Source organism: Schistocerca gregaria, chromosome 1 (genome assembly GCF_023897955.1).
Source record: "Schistocerca gregaria isolate iqSchGreg1 chromosome 1, iqSchGreg1.2, whole genome shotgun sequence".
NCBI lineage: Eukaryota > Metazoa > Arthropoda > Insecta > Orthoptera > Acrididae > Schistocerca > Schistocerca gregaria.
This window is the reverse complement of record NC_064920.1, coordinates 306,016,524-306,041,116: the sequence shown is the minus strand read 5'-3', so window position 1 is coordinate 306,041,116 and position 24,593 is coordinate 306,016,524. Positions and strand designations below refer to the sequence as shown.

General features: G+C 43.3%; 1 protein-coding gene and 1 pseudogene across 5 annotated transcripts in view; one reads left to right on the top strand and one right to left on the bottom strand.

The window, feature by feature from the left end:
- Nucleotides 1-24,593, top strand: part of LOC126342775 (leucine zipper putative tumor suppressor 2-like) — a 1,028,822-nt gene that overhangs the window by 804,385 nt on the left and 199,844 nt on the right. The gene's annotated exons all lie outside the window — the stretch shown is intronic.
- Nucleotides 1,801-1,918, bottom strand: LOC126288688 (5S ribosomal RNA; annotated as a pseudogene).

The window sequence follows — 24,593 nt, the reverse complement described above, 5'->3', positions numbered from 1 at the left end:
TGAACAGAAGAACTGTTCATTTACGTCAACAACTAAAACAAGAGGACAGTTCGCAGAATGCACCCTTATGCAAGAAGTCGCTTATTTTATGTGTTTTTACGAGTGTGCGTGTGGAAGGGTGATCTGCAGAAGGATACCAAGAAATGGATGTAGAAAGCACGATCAGATTGACGTAGGTTGCGGTATTTCTGCGGTGATAATGCGGCTTAGACGAGACAGACAAGGCTGGGGAGTTCTTTGAAACCAGACCTCGTTATAAAGACCACAACAACAACATCAGTGCCATTTCTATACCAAGCTGGGAAATTTTACTTCAACCACATATATCAAGTATGGTATGGCTTGCGTTTAAAAATTTTGAATTCTTAGATAATTATGTTGAAATAATCATCGAACAATGACAACACTCCTTTGTTTCTTGACATGGCCAAGTTGGATGCACGCGATCTATAGTTTTCTACAGTTATTGAATTTAGAAATAATCCTTTATTAGTCAAGATCGCAATTTATTATTTTTTTTAGTACGAGTCTGGCTAAAGTTGTTAGCCATCTTCATACCAGAGGGTAAGAAAAAATGTTCTGTGTACAGTCACCAGCCGGTAGGACACGTCGTCATAAACTCTGTATGGGCCGCATAGCTCGAGAAGCATTTATGTAAAATCACCAAGACTAAGAGATCGTCGCTTCCACTGTGTGGTAACTTTATATCAGATAATCTCCACATGTGCAGAGTGAGATCTCAATTAAAACATTACGTTAGTATAGAGACGTAGCACTAGAAAACTATACATTATCAATAAAATCCAGTACTCAATAAGAGTAATAAATTGCGATCTTAAGTGACGAAGGATGCTTTCTACATCCAACAACTGTAAATGATAAATCTACTACGTGAACTTGTAAGCACCTACGGCAGTTCTTTGGTATATTGGTATTGTTTTTGTTATAATATTAGACACAGTAAGAAATAAAGAGTCGCGATCCATTTGTATATTTGTTTGGCTCCGCCTGGAATTTAAAGTGCTCAGCACCCGTACTTATTTTAATTGATGATAGAAAGTACAGCGATCACTTGCAGTTCGAACTCTTGATGTGTATAGTCCAAGAGGAGACGTGTCAAGTAACGGCTGAAATGGTTTAACATTATATGTTGCATTGAAGATGGTCATTCAGTGACCACAATCCACATCTTCTACAACAAACACAAGTTGGGACTGACTGCTGTACCTTTCACCAGCTGACACTTTCCGTTTGTTAACGAATACAGTATATTTCTTTAAAAATATTTTCGTCGGATACTTCACAATATTCAAATTACACTACAACAAACCATCATCAGAAACGTCACATCACACGACTTGTTACGGTTCGGCACTGTGTGTAGTTGTTGACGAGGCTCCCGACAAGCGCAGAGTGCCTCGCCTCCCTGCTGGTGATGATAACCAGTTCCAGCGACAATACCTCAAGTCAAATTATTAGTGATAGCGTGTTATTTAGATCTTCAAATAATGCATAAGGTGCATGACAGCAAGCTCTCAGATTGTAGCAATGTAATTTACACAGGCATCCAATTTATTGCTTGCGATAGTGGTGTTATTGACGATCGCAGTAATCCTAACAAGCACTCCGTCTTCAGGCCACAGGTGGCCCATCAGGACCATCGATCGCCGTGTCATCCTCAGCTGAGGATGCGGATAGGAGGGGCGTGTAGTCAGCACACCGCTCTCCCGGTCGTTACGATGGTTTTCTTTGACCGGAGCTCCTCAATTTGCATCACGAAGCTGAGTGCACCCCGAAAAATGGCAGCAGCACATGATGGCTCGGATGGTCACCCATCCAAGAGCCGGCCCCGCTCGACAGCGCTTAACTTCGGTGATCTGACGGGAACCGGTGTATCCACTGCGGCAAGGCCGCTGCCAGTCCTATCAAAATTAATGAAATTAAGGCCGGGTATTATAACAGCGCACGAAATAAACTATTTCAGAAGGAATTAATTACATATTCGCTGTTCAAATCGCACACCATAATGTGTAACGCGATAGCTCCAGAAGAACACTATTGATTTTCGTCATTCGCAATGAACGTGGATTTAGCGGTCGGTGCAGAGAGTGTTACAAAGATGTTCCAGACAAGTACGTCTCAATTGTTGGATGAAAGGCATGTTTTTTACTAATGGAATGCTGCTGGGTACGTTCAGGAAACCAGTACCTGAAAAAGTAGGCTAGTGTCCTGTCCTTACTTGAATATTCCGTGTAAGAACAACATGATGTAGATTAAGGCGACACCGAGACGTAGTCAGTTGATTATTAGTACATTACGGATCGGATTAAGAAAACAAGTGACAAGTTATAGTGTAGCTTGTAGGGTGTATATGTAAATAATCGCCACTTTATGAAAAAATAATTGAGACACTTTAAATAAATTGCACAAAGAGAGAAAATGGCAGAAAGAGAGAAAAAGTACTCAACTTAAACTGATAGTTACATTTGGATCTTTAAAGTGTAACATCTTGTATTAGATTTATTGATGAAATATTGTGCCTAATATACGAAACACACAGGACCTATACTCCTGAACGCCCAAGGAACAGTAAACTCACAAAAACAGTCAGTCATGCAGTGACACACGAAAAGAATAAGTTTTTATACATGCTGCACAGATTAAAAAAATAATTTTAAACAAAGTTAGCTCCAAGTCGAAAGAAAAGCAATAACTGTAGTCCTACAAGATTTACGCAACTGCCTCTGATAGGGCAAAATGAACAACAGGTAAGTAAACATGTACTGAAAGAGCCCAAGTCCCACTGACATGCATCCATGACGCAGCAGATGCAAAACCAGTCGACGGAAACCACAGACATCCGCATCCCGTGGGAACAGCAATCCACCTACAATGACGAAAATTGCAGCCTCGGCTACTGCAGCCTGGAGAAGCAGAAGCGAGTGTAGAGTTCTGCTCATTCGGCGCACCACACGAAAAAGGGTGCGTGGCACAAAGTCTGGCAGACTGAACACGTCCTATGTCTACCATATAATATACGAATCTTGTCTTATGTTGGCGAGAACCTAACAGTTTTAAGACATGATATTTTGGCTATATCAGAGGGGAAAAAATTCCCATACAGATCGCAATGACGGAGGATAGACGCGTTTTAAATCCCGTTCACCAGTATACAAATGTGAAAACTCCACTCTCTCTCTCTCTCTCTCTCTCTCTCTCTCTCTCTCTCTCTCTCTCTCTCTCTCTCTTTGTCCCCCTATCCTAGCCCTCAAACCCCACCCCTCACACCCCCTTGTTTTACGCAATGACGCCGTCAACCATGTTAAAAGTGTTCGAAACATATAGCAATAGCAGATAAAGTTATGACAGTCGTGTCTACCCTAAATTATTCATATGTACCTTGCATAAAATATTACATGCAACAGGTGTGGCACGGTGGCTGACTGAGTGTCGCACTATTGATTCCAGCAGAGTCCTAGCATGTTTTTGTCTCTTACTTCTTTCCACTCTGACAGTGTCTGCTCACGTGAGAAATGCCGAGCTGCATAGTGGTTTGAATCCCATTTCAAACTGTTCGTCCCCCTATAACTTGACCCTGAGTCAGCTCAAATAAAATCGAAGATAGGCAGATACAGCAGGGCCATCTAAAGTTAAGCACCATGATTTTGAAATCAAACAATATTTTGGTTGAGGTAACCGACTTGGTGACAACGCAGGAGATAGATTACCTCACTTATCGTATTTACCTGGGTCTATGATTTTTTCCCCGACTGAACCCCGAAGATAGCATACTGGTTTCTTACGATCAATACTTTTGTTCTTTTGACCAAATCGCGAACTAATGAGTCAGTGAGGCAATTCCCAGGACATCGTGAGTGCTACCTGCAACTCAGAAAAAAAAGTTAGTTCTGCACATTGAAGATAGACAACTGTTATAAAACATGCCTCTTGTGCAACATACCTCTCTCTTGCGGTACTTGCTTCACTCACGCCCCACTTAAAATCAATCTTGCTCAAATGTATGCACTATAATCACTCTTAGTAAATCATTTGGTTGCTGGGCTGCTTCGTTCTGAACTGGTAGAAATTGGAAGACTTCAAGTTGCCAATTCTTTGTATCTGACCACATTCACTAATAATAATAATAATAATAATAATAATACTGTTTAGGACCTACAATAGTGTCGTAACCATGGCGTATTTATTGTTGAGTATCACTCTCAATTTGTTCCTTTATTTCTGCGAAGTGAATGGTGAAGCAATTTCTGGTGTATTGTGGTAATACCTGCAACTATAAGCGTATGTTGTAATGTTACCGCCTCTAATTTGAAGTAAAACTTGAGTTTATCTATCAAATCTAAGAATTGTAAAATTTGGGAGTTGTGTAAAACACTAAGTGAAAATTCTATCTTTAACGGCAGCGTTAGAAGAAGAACTGGGCTCAACAATGAAACTGTTTCTCTTTGATTTATCGTAATTAATTTGCATTAGAGACAAGTGTAATTACTAGTAACATCACTTTCTTTTTCTAGATTTGTGGAAATCTCTACGGCCCATAGTCTGCTTGGAGAACGATTCGTTTGGCAGTATTTTATGAGGCCGCGAACAGAGATCATGTTTTGCCTTCGGTAAACATTATCCAGGATGATTGACTTTGTAAAATAAATATAAGTTCTAATATTTGTACCAGTAAAATTGTAATAACGCACTAAATGGCGCTTAAAGAGATCGCGAACCAAACGAGAAGTCTTCAGAGTTAAATATTTCACTTTTATTGAGGTGAGTTTTTTTATTAAAGTTCTCATTGAAAGGATGATTAAATAACTTACTCTGTATACAGAAAATATCTTTTAGATTTTTTAATGCGAATCAGCTTTTATGAGACTTGTATGATTTCACACAGTATATCGACAATCTGGTAGCGGCAATGATAAAAGAAAATTTAAAATTTGTGATAAGTTCTATGGGACCAACTGCGGGGGGTCATCGGTCCCTAGGCTTACACACTACATAAAAATGTTCAAATGTGTGTGAAATCTTATGGGACTTAACTGCTAAGGTCATCAGTCCCTAAGCTTACACACTGCTTAACTTAATTTAAAATAACTTACGCAAAGGACAACATACACACGCATGCTCAAGAGAGGACTCAAACCTCAGACGGGGGGAGACGAATGATAACAAAGATAACAATAAGAGAGTAAGAGAACAGGAGAACAAGAGGGTTTCCCACACTAGCACACGTTTTTAAATCGTAGTACTTTAACAGTATTATCTTTGTGTATTTTTATATCGGTAACAATTGCAAAGTTCATGGTTCAAATGGCTCTGAGCACTATGGGACTTAACATCTATGGTCATCGGTCCCCGAGAACTTAGAACTACTTAAACCTAACTAACCTTAGGACATCACACAACACCCAGCCATCACGAGGCAGAGAAAATCCCTGACTCCGCCGGGAATCGAACCCGGGAACCCGGGCGTGGGAAGCGAGAACGCTACCGCACGACCACGAGATGCGGGTTGCAAAGTTCATGCATCGCTGCATTATATAGATGCTTGTACAAAATAAAATTAAATATTATTTCACTCAAGCGTAGTAAACGCCCTCATTTAATAAGTATTGCTATTGATACGGGGGTGAATTCCTTAAGCTTGGCTGTGACGGCACAATGTGATTCATATGTTTCACAAGCTATAACCTCCAATACGCGTTGATGTCAGTATTTTTAAAATGAGGCTCATGTAATTATTGGTAACATGGGTGATCAGTATTAAAGTCTTAAGTAATAATGATAATAGCCACAGCTCTATAGCGCCTCAAAGGTTATCAGTTTTACTGTACTCTACAAGACGACGTGGATATGTTAGTGACGCAAATGCTTCTGAACGTAGCAGAAAGGCAAAAGCACCAAAAGTGCATGCGTAGTTGAAATTTATGTCGTGATCAGATGTAGTCCAGTACTCAGGGAATGATCGGAGAGGAGAAGATGTAGGAACTCTACGTCACCATTCTAGGCAACGTCCTAGTGAAGGTGGTTCGTATTGACCTCCTCCGGCCCGCTACGAAGGGTATGGTATATCTGTGTCGCTTGGATGTCTGCGATAAGTGCTTGTCTGTACAGGGACGCCTTGGATTTATGTTGTTATGGATAAAGGGACGGGAGGGGCTGAAACGTGATGCTGATGCATGGTCTACTCTTCTCAAACAGCCGCCGAGTTTAAAGTCCTCTTCCGACAGACGTATCGCTGTAAACTGTGTCACACGGCTCACTTTATGTGACACGGCGGAGAAGTTTGGAATTTAATCCAGGACATGGGTGCAAAGACTGCTGATCAACAACTTTATAGCCGTCTGAAATTTTCCCGGCGTATTTCTTCTTCTAAAAATTTCCGGGTATGCAGCCGGATCCCGTCGACATTCTGCCACGATATTTCGGCCATCATCAGGTGAGTACACAACTACTGAAGAGCCCAGGTGCAATCGCGGTATTTATGCCGAATCTCGCGCATGCGGAATGAACTGGCATCCTACAGCACTGCATCTCCAGGCGTCAAGCTGCCATCACCCAGCACAAACAGCCGGTGTTCTCAGTACCTTAATACATCGAGCGCACGTAATATCGGATGATGAAAACCTCCACGCAGAATTAGAGCACTTGGAGCAGGTTTCTAAAGAGAATGGCTACACTTCACGCCAAATAAGGAAGGCCATGCGCACTGAGGACGCTGATGACGACTTTAAATCAACTGCGTTCCTTCCATACGCCGGGAATGTGTCGTCGAAATTAGGTAGATTACTGAAGAAAAATAAAATCAAGGTTATCTTCCGTCCACCAGCAAAGAACCGGGCCCTGTTTGCATCCGTTAAAGACGATTTACAACTAAAGAAAGCAGGCGTCTACAAAATTACCTGTGAATGTGGCTCTGCATATATTGGCCAGACGACAAAAACTGTCCATGAACGATGTACAGAACATGAAAGATACACCCGTCTGCGGCAACCGTCAAAATCGGCAGTAGCAGAGCAATGTATTTCTTTGGGACGTTCAATGGAATACAATTAAACGAAATTTTAGCATCGGTTTCCGGATTTTGGGATTCTGTAATCAAAGAATCAGTGAAAATACGTCTTGCCGACAATCTTATAAATCGTGACAACGGCTTTCAGCTGGATAAAAATTGGAATCCTGTTATTAAAACTATACAGTCACATCGGAATCGACGGTGTCATTCGATACTCAATGACTAGATGATCTTTCACCACCGAGGGCAGCACGTACAACTCGGCTATGCCGCGCATGTCAACACCTTGAAAGGTATGTGCTAAGGTCTGGTCAGGGTAGCTCCAGAATATAGTCGGTAGTTGCCAACCGCAAGGTGGAACGAGTGTAATATCTTTGAGTAGGAGGTTCTTTGATGGTTAAGAGAGCCCGGCGCGTGCAGTAAAAAAACTGAGGAGTCGCAGCTAGGCGCCCCGACAGACATGTGGTGACAGCTGTAAGGTAGGTCACGCTCGCTGCCCCAGACCAAACCTTAGCACGTAAATGAGAGAAGATATATAATAATTTCAAATTGGTTTTGTTAGATAATACTCAGGGTTAGGATTCGTATGTCTAAGGTTTGATACAGTAAGCGTTTGGTAAATTTTTTGTAAGATTGTTTCGTGCTAAAAAAATGTTGGAAATGTACGTTTTGTGTATGACTTAAAATTTTAACTATATATATATATATATATATATATATATATATATATATAGAGAGAGAGAGAGAGAGAGAGAGAGAGAGAGAGAGAGAGAGAGAGATCAACATTGTATCCCTTGCTAAATTGAATATGAAAATGAGTAGTAGAATAAACTTACCCACCAATGAAAGAACCAAGTAAACATCAGGGCCAAAAGTTAATTTTCCAGTACCATCTTAGTGCCATTGCACAAACAGCATTAATCTCTTAAATTTTATTGCTGAGTCAAGCACATGTTGCATTTCTGGCAAAATGGAGGAGTGCAAGAAACAAGTTCACAGACGCAGTCACATGCAGGTTTGTTGAATAATTAATTTAGAACAATCTCATCAATGATACTTTCAACCTGACCCGTGCGCTGTAGGATGGTAGTTCATTTCGCATGCGCGAGATTCGGCATAAATACCGCGATTGCACCTGGGCTCTTCAGTAGTTGTGTATTCACCTGATGATGGCCGGACGTCTCTGGGCCGAAATATCGTGGCAGAATGTCGACGGGATCCGACCGCATACGCGGAAATTATTAGAACTGTATGCTCCCCTCCCCCCCCCCCCCCCAATCTCCTCTCGTTGCCGGCCAAATAATGTCGGTGAAAATTTTCCACCATGAGGTTTCGAAATGGCGTACCGCCGAGTAGAACGCCACCGCTGAGACGTGATTAGCGACCTCGGCTAGGATGCGTCTCTTACACCGTGGTATCCTGCGATTAAATAGCATAACAGTACTTTTACACAAGAACAGAGCCTCACTGATGATGGCAACGAGAAGCTTATTTTGCAAAAGGCAGGGACACCTTATTGCCTAGAGGAGGAGGAGGAGGAGGAAATTAGTGTTTAACGTCCCGTCGACAACTAGGTCATTAGAGACGGAGCACAAGCTCGGGTGAGGGAAGGATGGGGAAGGAAATTGGCCGTGCCCTTTCAAAGGAACCATCCCGGCATTTGCCTGAAGCGATTTAGGGAAATCACGGAAAACTTAAATCAGGACGCCCGGAGACGGGATTGAACCGTCGTCCTCCCGAATGCGAGTCCAGTGTGCTAACCACTGCGCCACCTCGCTCGGTTTTATTGCCTAGAATGAAATTTTCACTCTACAGCGGAGTGTGCGCTGATATGAAACTTCCTGGCAGGTTAAGTAAAGTTGTGAGGACGGGGCGTGAGTCGTGCTTGGGTAGCTCAGTTGGTAGAGCACTTGCCCGCGAAAGGCAAAGGTCCCGAGTTCGAGTCTCGGTCCGGCACACAGTTTTAATCTGCCAGGAAGTTTCACCTTATTGCCTGTTTTTATCCTATGAAGCCGCTCTTGAGACAACGAGAGCGTGATGCGTTTGATGTACTGCAAAAAGTAAGGAGTGTTCAACTAACCTGACAGACTTACCTGTATACGTAAAGTAGTTAAGGCTACCAAACTGTGTCCACGCTGCACTTTTCACTTTCGCGCCACGTATTCCATTACGGCGGTGAGTGTGGGTTAGATGTGAGATACTGGAGCGGGGGCTTTGTAGCCAATTACGGCGGCGCTTATAGCGCGCTGATAAATGCGCTTGGCAGGCACACTCTCCGTTGTGAAAGCGACCCGCGGCGCATTCACGGGGGCCGGCGGAAGACTGCCGCTCTTTATGCAGTTGTCACGGCTACCGAGGTCGTGTTAGCGATACGCGGGTGGAAAAGGTGGAAGGCGTTCCACTCCATCAAACACAATGCTGCTCCCAAGCCACTTCAGGGGAGTGTCGGGCGCACCGGCGGTCGCCTCTCCATCATGTGCGGATTAGCCGCCTCCGTGGCCGAGGTCGCTAATGCACGCTGTTGCAGCGGCGCTCGACTCGAAGGTAGCCGTTTCAAATCCTGGTAGTGCAAAAAACGTTTCGTTTTCTCTATTTAGGCGTCAAGTGGAGGAGAGATGGTGTGATACAGTTCTGTTCATCATGTCGAAATTAAAAGCCTTGGGTCGAATCTAAGATCTCTTTACAGTGTCTGATGCAGTGAAGGTATCTAACACGACGGTAACACGCTAGTTGGATGGAGTCTGACCCGTTGCTGCCAATCCAGAGCAAGGCCTCTCATACAAGGAAAACCGCGCGCGTCCGAGGTGCATCGGCTTGATTAGCCTCAAGTCGGCTTGCACGGTGAAGCCGTCGTGATGTGCTGCTGAGTGCGTGATTGACAGACAGCTTACTCAATGTGAAATAGATAAGTGTAACACAGTTACTAGCGTAATGGAACAATATCCTCCGCAAAAGGAAATATTTCCAAACATCCATTTAAACCGGTGTGGCAACTTCCCAGTAATTACGTGTATAAGAAATTCATCTACTGAAAGACACTACAGAAAATGTCATTAAGAAAAGTATAGTGAATTGTCAGGGGACGCCATAAAGGAAGAATGAAGGAAGTTGCAAACTCTTGCACGACAGAGTCTTTGTCCACAAGTGAGGTTTGTACCAGCATTTTAGCATGTTTATTTTGGTTAAAGGTCCTGCGAACGAACAAAACTTCGTTTACTTTCCTTTTAAATGTTTATTCGTTTTGTTTTTGCTTGTATTATTCCTAACACAATCTTTTGTTCTCTGATTAAGGCTGACGAAGTTGAAGTGTGATGTGAAAGGACTCTTAGAGCTGGTAGTAAAAAAATGGTTCAAATGGCTCTGAGCACTATGAGACTTAACAGCTGAGGTCATCAGTCCCCTAGAAATTAGAACTACTTAAACCTAATGAACCTAAGGGCATCACACACATTCATGCCCGAGGCAGGATTCGAACCTGCCACCGTAGCGGTCGCACGGTTCCAGACTGAAGCGCCTAGAACCGCTCGGCCACAAAGGCCGCCGGCTAGTTGTAAAGTTTCTCTGCGTTTAGTAAGAGCTGGGAAACCGTTTATGGAAGGCCCATTAATGAGGAATGTTTTGCTGGACGGGGAAGACACTATTAATCCAACATTAACTACCGCATGCACCAGAATACCACTTTCCAGTATGATACTACCTCAGTGACTCAGCGACATTGCCGGGAATTTGCATGGACAGTTGACAGCCAGAATTGAAAGCCTCGTAGCGAGCTCCATCGCACTTGGTGAGTCCACGGATGTTAATGAAATGACTCAGTTAGCCACTTTTTTATGTGACGTGGGGTACGATCTACTTTTAACGGGAGAACTCCTGGATATGATTTAGGTGAAAGACACTGCTAAAGGATCGGATATTTTAGAAGCGGTCGAAATGCGAGGAGAAGGAATAGGACTCACTTGGGAAAAGTTTTCTGTAACCACAGACAGGTTTCCAACAATGCGCAGTGAAGTAAAATGGTTTATCAGTCTCTTGTGGAAAAAGCTTAACATGCCGAATTTACCTTCCGTTCATTGTTTTGCAAGCGAAGAAGCTCTCAGTGCAAGACTTGATGAACATAGTGACGCGTACCGTAAACAATATTCGTTCTCAATGGCTCATTTACTGTCAGTTCAAAGAATTTTTGATTTCATGTGAAGAGGGGTATTCAGATAGCCCCTACCACGCTGACCTACGCTGACTGAACAGAAGAAAAATGATTCCCGCGGTTTTTTCACTACACCACGCCGTGGCTTAGTTTTCGGAACACTTGGGACGTACGGACGCAATTTTGCATGAGCCTGATTTAAGTTTTTTTAGCAGACTTTTTGACTCTCCCAAATGGTTTAAGTCTGAAACTCCAAAAACTAATTACTCACATCAACGATGTGGCCTGGAAAATTAAAGCTTTCCAACGTAAAATTCAGCTCCTCAAAAGCAACTTTTCAGAGAAAAGTACGCAACATTTTCCTGAGATCGATGAGCGACATATAAATTTTTAAAAGTTCTGTATCAAAACTGTACTATGGCTTTGTTAGATAGTATTTCGTGGTGCTACAGTACCTTAAAATGAGTTTGGGGATAAATTCCAAGTAATGTACGGGTATATCACTAACAGATAAATAAAGTCGATTTAATTAAATGCACAAATGTAAAATTACATTACAACAATATTCCACAGACCCTATTTATTATAGCATATCGCCTTTTAATTCCTAAAAGCAACTTTATACGCTACTTTCACTTATCAGAATTTGATTTGGTTCTTGAAAGTCTCTTCGGTTTGCTGCCGGATCCTAAAATCAACTCGATTCAATATTTCGGCTATCCAACTGTTCGTCACCTTCAGGAGACCGCTGCTTCTATTGATGAGTCCCGCTGAGAACTGTTCCCGAAGAGACTTTCAAGTCTTACTATGCCGTGATAGCCTACAAAGCCACATTCGACTTTGTTTTTGTTACAGGAAATTACTAACTTGCAGCGAATAGTTGATGTCTTTGTATAGTCCTTTTCGACAGAAACTGAAAGTGCGCTTTCCGATTTACATTTCGAACTAACTGATTTGTGAACTCATTATCACTCAAAACATTTATTTTACAATACCAAAGATTTGCCCGGATTCTACCAGAATTTGTCGAAAGAAGAATTTCGCAAGCTGCACAGAGAAACAGTGAAGATTATTTCTATCTTTGGTTTCACATATGTATGTGAAAAGTTATTTCTGTTATGTATTGTACGAAAACTAGATTTCGTGCAAGAATTTCTAACTGTAATTTAAAGAATATGCGCTAAGGATTGCTGTCAGCCGAGCTCTTGTTCCAGATCGTATTAATATAACTACAAATTTAAAAAAAGATAAAATGGAAGTGATACTTCTATGTTGAAACCAAATGTAAAATTGTTATCATAACAATAATTATTATAATTACCATTATTATTATTATTATTATTATTATTATTAATTAAATCTCTTTTGCACCGGTAATCTTGATCATCAAACTAAGCTCTCCACCCATTGCTCATAAATGTTTGGCAATGACGAAGAAAACAGAGGTGGAGAAAATCAGCTGTGTAGCTAAAATACGCTAGAAGGAATTAAAAACAATATTGGCCGGAATAAAACATTTGTTTGCAATGGTAAGAGGTTTCGGTCAGTATGTGACCATCTTCAGATTATTTATACATTGACGGTCTGCAAATGGACGCATTTCGACCGAAATCGGTTACCATTGTATATAAATATTTTATTGCTCTCTCTGTTCTTAATCCATTCTAAAAGTGCAGTACGTTGTGCACTCATGATAGCTGTGTTAATTTACGACCGAATGCTTAGACTCCGCGAAAGACGGATGTTTCAACATGTGCGAAGAAAAAAGCTTACTCTAAATACGCTGTTGATCGTACTTCTCGGTGTTTTCCCCAGCAAATAACACGACACGCCTTTAATACGAGAGGAGTTCAATACGTAATGCAACCCTTTTTTTCTGAAAGCAATTTGCTCTTATTCAGGATTCCAAGACACAAATTATTCTTCATACTTTAGATTGTAAACTCCTATTTTTAACATAATCTCCGTTCAATGCCACGGCCTTACGCACCTTACTAGGAGAGTCTGCATGCCCGTATGGTACCACCCCACTGGTCGTCGTCTGAGAAAATGCCTTGCTGCATCAGTAACCTCCCCATAATGCACGTACCGCTTACTGCGGAGTGCATCCTTCATTGAGCCAAATATATGGAAGTCGGAGGTGCGTGATCAAGGTTTTAGGGTGGATGAGGAAGAACAGTCCAATGAAGTTTTGTGAACGCGCAGGTTGTGTGAGACCTTGTGTTGTCACTGAGAAGCAGAAATTTGATTGTGCTTTTGTGGTGACGAACACGCTGTGCAGTTTCCCAGAGGCAGCACAGCACATTTCAGAGTTGATCGTTGCACTTTGAGGGACGGCATCAAACAGAAAAACTTAAGAGTCCTAGAAGACCGTCGACATATCTTTACCTGCTGAGGGTGCGGCTTTGAACTTTTTCTTCCGAAGAGTAGTGGTGTGGCGCCACTTCACGGATTGCCGTATTGTTTCTGGTTCGATGTGATGAACCCATGTTTGAACGCCTGTAACCATGTTAGATAGAAAATTGTCACGCGCCGATGGTCCGACGTTGCTCTTTACGGTCGTCTATTAGGCTGCGAGGAACCAGTGAGCACACACCTATCAATAACCGAACTGGTGACCGAGTATGTCAGGAGTACAAACAGAGACGTGTAGTTGACTGTGAAACGCCGATCACATCGAATAAGAATATTCGCACGTGTCAGTAAGGCGGGAATCACAGCTGTGTGCAGCCATCCGGCACGCGGAAGATCGGACAGGTTTGCGCGACTTTGTTGCGATGATGACAAGTGCCGCGACCAATAACTTACCGTGCTTTTGTTCACTGACACGTCTCCATACACACTGCCCAAGCGTCTACTAAAATCTACGATCTTCTGGTTTTCCGCCAAGAGGAACTCAATGACATTTCTGTACTTGGAATACACCTCTGTTACAGACGCTATTTTGAAGGGTACGTAGAGCGTCTCTACCTAACTTTCGAAACTAAAGGGTCTGAAGGGGAAATGTTTCACAACAAATTCCGAATTTTTTCAACCGACACTGACCGAGAAAAGACATACACTACTGCCCATTAAAATTGCCAAACCACGAAGATGACGTGCTACAGACGCGAAATTTAACCGACAGGAAGAAGATGCTGTGATATGCAAATGATGAGCTTTTCAGACCATTCACACAAGGTTGGCGCCGGTGGCGACACCTACAACGTACTGACATCAGGAAAGCTTCCAACCGATTTCTCATACACAAACAGCAGTTGGCCGGCGTTGCCTGATGAAACGTTGTGGTGCTGCTTGTAAGGAGGAGAAATGCGTACCATCACGTTTCCGAGTTTGATAAAGGTCGGATTGTAGCCTATCGCGATTGACAACAACCATCTGCACGAACAGTTCGACGACGTTTGCAGCAGCATGGAATATCAGCTCGGAGACCACGGCTGCGGTTAGCCTTGACGCTGCATTACAGACAAGAGGGCCTGCGGTGGTGTACTCAACGACGTACCTGGATACACGAATGGCAAAACGTCATTTTTTCGAATTAATCCAGGTTCTGTTTACAGCATCATGATGGCCGCATCCGTGTTTGGCGACATCTGAGTGAACGCATATTGGAAGAATGTATTCGTCATCGCCGTACTGGCGATGGTGTGAGGTGCCACTGGTTACACGTCTAAGTCACGTCTTGTTCGCATTGACGGCACTTTGAACAGTGAACGTTACATTTCAGTTTGTTATGAGACGTGGCGCTACCCTTCATTCGATCCCTGCGAAACACTGCATTTCATAAGGAAAATGCACGACCACATGTTGCAGGTCCTGTACGGGCCTTTCTGGATACAGAAAATGTTACTGCTGTCCTGGCCAGCACATTCTCCAGATCTCTCACCAACTGAAAACGTCTGGTCAACGGTGGCCGAGCAACTGGCTCGTCACAATACGCCAGTCACTACTCTTGATGAACTGTGGTATCGTGTTGAAGCTGCATGAGCAGCTGTACCTGTACACGCCATCCATGCTCTGTTTGACTCAATGCCCAGGCGTATCAAGGGCGTTATTACGGACAGAGGTGGTTGTTCTGGGTACTGATTTCTCAGAATCTGTGCACTCAAATTGCGTGAAAATGTAATCACATGTCAGTTCTAGTATGATATATTTGTCGAATATCCGTTTATCATCTGCGTTTCTTCTTGGTGTAGCAATTTTAATGGCCAGTAGTGTATGTTCCGTTGCTTACTGAACGCCCCTCGTAGTTTAGGACCAAATGTTTTTTCCCAACTCTAGTGACTTCACTGTCAACGAAACATTTAAGTTTGCTTCGAATACACACTTCGGTTCCTTACCTCTTTGGGGACCTAGTGGTGTTGCCGTACAGTCGCAAACGCCTCTAGTGGCCAGGTTACGCTCTGTAGGCAACCGTCGGCAAGGTGAGAAGCGGGTAAGCTACTCCTGCAGAGAAGGTATGCTCGGCGGGCAGTGCAGGAGCCGGCGGTGGGAAGCTGGGCGGAGGAGGCGGAAGCTGCGCGCCGCTCGCGGAGCCGCTGACCCAGAAAAGCGGCGCGGCCTCGTCACGACGGCCGGCCGGCAGCCGGCAGCCGGCAGCCGGCCTCGCGGTCCGCTGCCGGCCCGCGCTCTCACGGCCGCGACACGCGCCGAGCCGCTCACACGGCCGCGCTTCGCGTACACTCTCTTCCCGTCCAACGTATCCTCCTCGCATTACGTCTCGAACGGTGGTTGGCGAAGCAGAAGCTTTCGTGTGCTCTACATCGTGTTGCACCTACAACAATAGCAAGGGGAAAAAAATATAAAAAAAAAGTTGGTTAGGACCGAGTAGCAACCGCGCACTGAGGATTCCGTAGAGGCATAATCATCTACATCAACATCCATACTCCGCTAGCCACCTGACGGTGCATGGCGGAGGGTACCCTGAGTACCTCTATCGGTTCTCCCTTCTATTCCAGTCTCTTATTGTTCGTGGAAAGAAGGATAGTCCGTATGCTTCTGTGTGGGTTCTAATCTCTCTAATTTTATCCTCATGGTCTCTTCGCGAGATATACGTAGGTGGGTGCAATATACTGCTTGACTCTTCGGTGAAGGTATGTTCTCGAAACTTCAATAAAAGCACGTACCGAGCTACTGAGCGTCTCTCCTGCAGAGTCTTCCACTGCAGTTAATCTATCATCTCCGTAACGCTTTCGCGATTACTAAATGATCCTGTAACGAAGCGCGCTGCTCTCCGTTGGATCTTCTCTATCTCTTCTATCAACCCTATCTGGTACGGGTCCCACACTGCTGAACAGTATTCAAGCAGTGGGCGAACAAGCGTACTGTAACCTACTTCCTTTGTTTTCGGATTGCATTTCCTTAGGATTCTTCCGATGAATCTCAGTCTGGCATCTGCTTTACCGACGATCAAATTTATATGATCATTCCATTTTAAATCACTCCGAATGCGTACTCCCAGATAATTTATGGAATTAACTGCTTCCAGTTGCTGACCTGCTATTTTGTAGCTAAATGATAACGGATCTATCTTTCTGTGTATTCGCAGCACATTACACTTGTCTACATTGAGATTCAATTGCCATTCCCTTCACCATGCTTCAATTCGCTGCAGATCCTCCTGCACTTCAGTACAATTTTCCATTGTTACAACCTCTCGATATACCGCAGCATCATCCGCAAAAAGCCTCAGTGAACTTCCGATGTCATCCACAGGGTCATTTATGTATATTGTGAGTAGCAACGGTCCTACGACACTCCCCTGCGGCACACCTGAAATCACTCTTACTTCGGAAGACCTCTCTCCATTGAGAATGGCATGCTGTGTTCTGTTATCTAGGAACTCTTCAATCTAATCACACAATCACACTGTATTTAGACAGTTCATCCATTTCGCGAATCGAGAATGTCCATGATTTTTGCCTGTTATCGACAATCATACGGGTAAGTTTTCAATATTTTCGACAATGTTGTAATTTCAATTTCGGATAACAAAGGACAAAAGAAATAGTCTTGCAAGTTTCGCAGGAGCGCTTCTATGAAGTACGGAAAGTAGGAGATGAGGTACTGGCGGAAGTAAAGCTGTGAGGACGGGGCGTGACTCGTGCTTGGGTAGCTCAGATTGCCGGCACGGTAGCCCAGCGTGTTCGGTCAGAGACCGGTTGGCCTCTGTAATAAAAGAAACTAAGTCGAAGGATCACCAAATGAACGGATGTCAAGTGATGTCCGCAACGACCAAACACAACGATCAACAACGAACATAAAAAAAAGAAGTTAGAGCACTTGCTCGCGAAAGGCAAAGGTCCCGAGTTCGAGTCTCGGCCCGGGACACAGTTTTAATCTGCCAGGAAGTTTCATATCAACGCACACTCCGCTGCAGAGTGAAAATCTCAATCTGACAAAAGAAATATTATTTCCTGTGATATAATTACAAATTAACAATTTTATGATTTTTTCCTTTACTTGTATATTGAAACCTTTCTTCTTGCCGAATTCCATGATTCTAGACCGTCGGGAAGTACCCTCTAGGTTTTGATACGTGAGTTTTTCGAGTAAAAAAATTTGTGACATAAATGGCCGTATCGTTTGGTTGCATGGTCTTGGAAGTTTACATTTATTACACTGCCAAGAGAGTGTAAATCTTAGTATGTGGCACAAATTTCAACTTTATACGTCTGATCGTTCCTATGATAAAGGGATTTTAACACGTGGACACACAGACAGGCTGGCGGACGGACGGACCGGCAACAAGGTGATGCTGTAAGGGTTGCGTCTTTACCGATTGAGGTCCGGAACACCAAAAATTGTAATTATTGCTCGTCATTATTCTCAATATCACCACCACCACCACCATCATCATCATCAGCTTCTCCTTCTTCTTCTTCTTCTTCTTCTTATTTTTCTTCCCTTCCTCTTTCTTTAATCCTCCTTTTCTCATTTCGAAGTTGCTAATCTCGCTCATACTGTCTCACTTTTTAAAGATAGTTACTTGATACTGAAGTGCTTTCAGGCAGCATGAAGCTCATCCACAAACTGCTATCGTGACCATCGCCTCACACCATCACTCTATCTGGCAGGAATAGCAGAGGAGGTGGCTAACAGCCTCTGCTGCGCCTCCAACCATTTATTCGTTTCAAATGGTCTGTTCTACGTATGTACATCATTCTTCTTCGATACCATACATCAAAATCTCGGCACCTTCCTCTTTCAAAATTACTGACCCATATAAGATCGAACTTTTAAAGAATCCTTTTGTTAGTCAGCTCTCTTTTCGGTGCCAATAATATTTCTTTCCACAGGAGTTCTTCATTTCAGGATACAGTTATTTTCCTTTACACTCGCAACAGATTCCGAGATATCGGAACGAAGTTTTCTGGGCCTGATATTCGTTTCCAACACAAACGCCTAAGCATTTTATTTCCCGTCTCTTGGCACCTAATAATTTTTGTTTCACTACTATTGATTTCCAATCAAAACTTTTCTACGAGATGAATTTTATCTTGTGAAGGCCCATTTAAGATACGTCTTTGCTCCTCCACAATGAGACAATCTTCAAAACGCATGACTTTCTTGCACTCCGCATTTTTACGCCCAGCTATTGATTTCCGAGATTTGCCTGCATCTGTTAACGTTAGAGGCTAGAACACGTTCGTCTTACACTACTTCAAGTTCTTACTATACTGTTTCGTTTCTTATGAAGTCTTCTTACTGTGATACGTTCTCTTTCTCAGCACTTCGTTTCTGTACTTGCTATTTTGCCTAAAATAAATTCAGCCTTCTATCAATAAATCATAGAGAAACCACACATAAATATAAAATTTTCTCTTGTATATATTGTGTTTTTTAAGGATGTTACAGACGGTTCACATTTATTCCTAATGATTTTATTCGGTTCGGATCCTACAAGGCATTTACTCCAGCGCTGCTAATTCAGATCTGTAAATTACATAGTTTTCATGCAAACTCAGGCTTGTGGAGTAAGAATTACACGACCACTTTCAGTGATAGACAAAGAAAAAAGAAATTTCTTCCTACAATTCCAGTGTGATTATCATTTGATGATTGTCATTTGAACGTAATGATAACAAGATTGCGTCTTTCCAGTTTGCCAGTTTGACTAGCTGCACCGTATATTGTGCGGAGCCTTTTTTTATGGCCTAGAGGTCTGTCGGAAACTTTGACCGGCGTTATACTTGTAAATAGCAAGCAAGCATCGAAACGCAAATGTTTTCATTCTGCGTAAATCTTACGAACTATGTAAGCTTTCTGTATCCTAATTAAGACCAGATAGTTGTACTTGAGGTACGATCTATCACTTACCTCGAATTGCAACAGCTTAAATCCAGTATCAAAAATCGTTTGAATCGAGCTAACAATCACCCACATTACCACTAATGAAGATGAGTTACGAAATGATCTAAAACACCTTACCGGTATTTCTCTAAACCACTGCTCACAAAACTAAACAATGTATAACGATTGTTGTAAGATTTCTGCAGACTGCTATCTCGCCACAGCAGCAAAACAACTTTTTTCTGAGTCGTACCATCCTACTGATTTGGCTACAATCCCTGTTCAGACAGGTCTGAGGTCTCGCTTGCAAAGAATCCCTTGAAGTGGCAGGAAGCCAGATTCGTTCCGTGACTGGCAGCTTTAGTGACGTATTCTGAGTACGTTTAAGCGTAGTTAACAGTGTGCCGTGGAAGGACCTGAAAATGTATAATCGTAAAGGCGGCTGATACGTACTAATGATGTGTTCTTCTGTACCCTGATCTGATACATGCTTATAATAATATTAGCTAGTTAAATATTTAATAATGATTGCGAAAGCTCGAATCAGCATTCGAGAGCGAGATGTTTTGTATTTATGAGAGAACATTTTGGTGCACTCCCTGCAGGTCTCTAATGCATGTATAGTGGGTTAATTTTCGCTGGCCCCTATGTAACAGTACATGACTGTCTTGGCGGTACTAAGTGATTGTGAAACAGTTCTCCAAAATTCAGTACAATGTGGCATCAATCGACTTCAGATTATCGTCGGTGGCGAGAAACTTTATAATGTGAAGTTCCGCCTATACATGTATCACTGGATGCGTGGCTTGGTTAAAAGGATACTGTGAAGCTCGGTTCAGATCCTAGTGAGCCAAACCTTATTTGGGTTGGTGTTCGCCGGATGCGATTTGTGGGCAAACCTGATTTGGGTTGCCCATAAATCGCATCAGGCGAACACAAATCCAAATCAGGTTTTGTGTTGGATATGGACGACCATTCCAGCCGCCCCATTATTGCAGTACGTCCTTCTAGAGATCAAGAGGAAGAGTAAGGAGAGATGGAGCAAATGATAACGAAGACCTGGGCAAATTACTAACTCCCTACTGCAAGAAGTCAGGAATGATTTCAAAACGCAATGTCGACGACAACAAGGGCCTTCCTCTCAATGCTTCTAACAGCAAAGTGATACTGTGAAGCTCGCTTCAGATCCCAGTAGGGCAAACCTGATTTGGGTTGGTGATCGTCTGATGCGACTTACGGGCAACCCAAATCAGGTTTGCCCTGCTGGGATCTGAAGCGAGCTTCACAGTATCACTTTTCTGTTAGAAGCATTGAGAGGGAGGCTCTTGTTGCCGTCGATATTGCGTTTTGAAATCCATTCCTGACTTCTTGCAGTAGGGAGTTAGTAATTTGCCCAGATCTTCGTTGTCATTTCCTCCATATCTCCTTACTCTTCCTCTTGATCTCTAGAAGGACGTAATGCAATAATGGGTGCGGCTGGAATCATCGTTCATATCCAACACAAAACCATCTTCACACGATCAATTTTACCTTCAGGCGTCTACTACAAACTTCAGGACAAACCTCCAGCATCGCGCTATCGAAGAAAAGGGGCAAAGGAACACTTGGAATAGAACACGGATCAGAGACGTGTAGTGTTGTTCAGCGACAAGTACAGGATTCGTGTGATACCTAACGATTGTCGTATAAGAGTGTGTTGGAGTGGCAGACCACAAACGGCCGCCTCGAGCTTGCAGCCACACGAACGCAAACTGGAGTTGGGTTAGGTGCGTCAGTGTTGGCCCGGTATAATGTACGGATGCAGGACAACTTTCAACGCTATTGAGATCAATAATTTGAATACTGTGCAATATCGAGGCAATATCTACCAACCTATTTTCGAGCCCTAATATCAACATTTTGGTCTTTGAAGATGATAGTACACGAATGTACAGCGATTGTCGCATGAAACTCCAGGAGGCACGTATCAACCCAGTGGAACCGCTTGCGGAATAGGTTTCCATAAACATGACTGAGCATGCTTGAGAGCAGTTGAAAGGCCAGAACATCATCGCAGGGACCCTCTTTAGACACTGTAAGACATCGGGAGAGCCGCTGTCGAAGGTTGGGTTCAAAAATGGTTCAAATAGCTCTGAGCGCTATGGGACTTGACAGCTGAGGTCATCAGTCCCCCTAGAACTCAGAACTACTTAAACCTAACCAACCTAAGGACATCAAACACATCCATGCCCTAGGCAGGATTCGAAACTGCGACCGTAGCGGTCGCGCGGTTGCAGACTGAAGCGCCTAGAACCGCTCGGCCACATCGGCCGGCCGAAGATTGGGATAAACATGAAAACGCCTTCTGGACAGCATACCAAGGAGGATGCGAACACGTCACAGCACAGGGTTTAGAATGCAGCAGGGTTTGGAGAAACAGGGTCTGGAATACCACTCACCGGATTTAGATTTCTCAGATGTGCAAAGACGTTCACTTTGGAACAGTCTGCCTTTATTAGGGTCACAGTGAAACTATTTTCTTCTAATTTCGTAAGTGTCATCCTTTCATTTCCTGTTCCCCTTGTATTTAAGTTCTCACACGTTCGCATATAAGCAGGTGTCGCGAAGACCTTTGCAAACTATATTTTTCTTTTTTTCGTTTTGGGTCCCATAGTCAAAATTTTATTAAAGAACAATTCCATTTCCCACCGTGTTTGCTGCACAAGGTGACCAGTTGCCTCTACCGTTGGGTTTCATTTCATCTGAAGCACTCCAAAAGAAATGCACACTTTTTTTTTAATCCATCTTTTGATCTACAAGTTTGAAAGTTTTACAGTGTGTAAATACATCCTTTAGAAACAATATTTTCATTTCTCCACATAATTTCCATCCCTCTCAACTGCCTTACGCCATCTTGGAACCATCGCCTGTATACCCGCACGGTAAAATTCTGGACCAATCTGTTGGAGCCACTGTTTGGCAGCGTGCATAAGGGAGTCATAATCTTCAAACCTTGTTCCACGAAGAGAGTCTTTCAGTTTCCCAAAGAGCTGATAGTCACATGGAGCCAGGTCAGGACTGTAAGGTGGGTGTTCCAGTGTTGTCCATCCGAGTTTTGTCATCGCTTCCATGGTTTTTTGACTGGCATGTGGTAGGGCATTGCCGTGCAACAGCAGAAAATTCTGCTTTTGCCGATGTGGTCGAACACGACTCAGTCGAGCTTGAAGTTCATTCAGTGTCGTCACATATGCATTAGAATTTATCGTGGTTCCACTTTGTATGATATCCACAAGCAAGAATGCTTCGGAATCGAAAAACACCGTAGCCATAACTTTTCGAGGAGATGTGGTTTTCAAATTTTTTTTTCTTGGGTGAATTTGCATGATGCCACTCCATTGGTTGCCTCTTCGTCTCTGCTGAAAAGTCATGGAACCATGTTTGATCACCTGTCACAATTCTTCCAAAAAATTCATCTCCACCATTCTCGTACTGTTCCAAAAGTTCGCTGCATACCGTTTTTCTTGCTTCTTTGTGAGCCACTGTCAATATCCTGGGAACCCACCTGGTACAAACCTTTTTTAACGCCAACACTTTCAGTATTCTGCAAACACTGCCTTCCTCTATCCCAGCGTAGGGTGACAATTCGTTCACTGTGATGCGTCTGTCAGCAGTCACCAATTCGTTAACTCTCTGTACATTGACTGGAGTGTGTGCAGTACGAGGCCTGCCGCTGCAAGGACAATCCTCAATATTGCCGTGCCCGCTTTCATCACGTAACTTGCTTGCCCACCGACCAACTGTACTGCGATCGACAGCAGAATCTCCATATACCTTTTTCAACCTCTTGTGGTTGTTCCCACTGTTTCGTTTTCACCGCACAGGAATTCTATGAAAGCACGTTGCTTCTGACGAACGTCAAGTGTAGCAGCCATCTTGAAGACATGCTGTAACGGCGCCACTCACAGTAAGAGGTTGAATTAAGTTTGAAAACAAGCGTGAAGGATGTATCTAGACACTGTAAAACTTTCACACATGCAGAATGAAAACTGTGTTTTTACAAAAATGGTGTGCATTTCTTTTGGAGTGACCCTCGTATATCTTCACATGAGCTGGAACTCATAAGAAGAAAAAAAAAAGATGAACTGTTGTAGGAAACGTAATGTAGTTTAATTTTCTACTAGGATAGTTTTTCGAGCCGGCCGGAATGGCCGAGCGGTTGTAGGCGATACATTCTAGAACCGCGCGACCGCTAAGATCGCAGGTTCGAATCCTGCCTCGGGCATGGATGTGTGTGCTGTCCTTAGGTTAGTTAGCTTTAAGTAGTTCAAAGTTCTAGGGGACTGATGACCTTAGAAGTTGAGTCCCATAGTGCTCAGAGCCATTTGGACCATTTGAGCCAATAGTTTTTCGCTAGAGACCGTAGTTTTCGAATTATTCAAGAAAGACATACCAAAGTGACCTTCAAATGCATTTTTCTTAAAAATTTGAAAACCATGGCCTCGAGAGAGAACGTGTCCCAATACAAAATTTAAATACATTGAAGGTCGTGTTCATTTTTCTTGTAGTGCCAATAGTTTGGACAAAGTGAATCGGAGAATATGAAAACCTTGCGCGTGGTTTTTAAAAATGTGGTGGGTTGCATAAAACCGATCGGTAGGTGCAGCTGAATCACCCTCTATGGTCACTGTTATTTACACCAAGATCAGCTGATTTCAGCCGTTGCCCATTTTCAAGTACGTGTACAGGAGTATGTGCTTGGAAATGGCTACTGGCCAAAATCGTCTGATACTGGTATAAATAACACTGATCGCACAACAACCAGTTTCGTCCAGCGGTTTCTTCGTCGCTGCTGCCAGTAGTTGCGGCGCTGTGACTAGAGCAGCGACCTCGCGGCTGGACGCCTAGAGGACGGCGCCCGCACTGTGGGGCCGCCCTTCAGTCACCCGCGTGCTGCACACGACGTGCCTCGGTCACAGCCTTGCTGCTGCGCAAGAAACGCTTTGTTCCACCGGGTAACAGATATTGGTAACAGGTGATATTGCTCGTTACCTCGATAACGTATTAGGTGATTCTGTAACTGTTGTGTAATGAAAGCAGATTGACGCAATACAGATACTACTACAGGCACTTTGAAATTAGGGTACGTATATC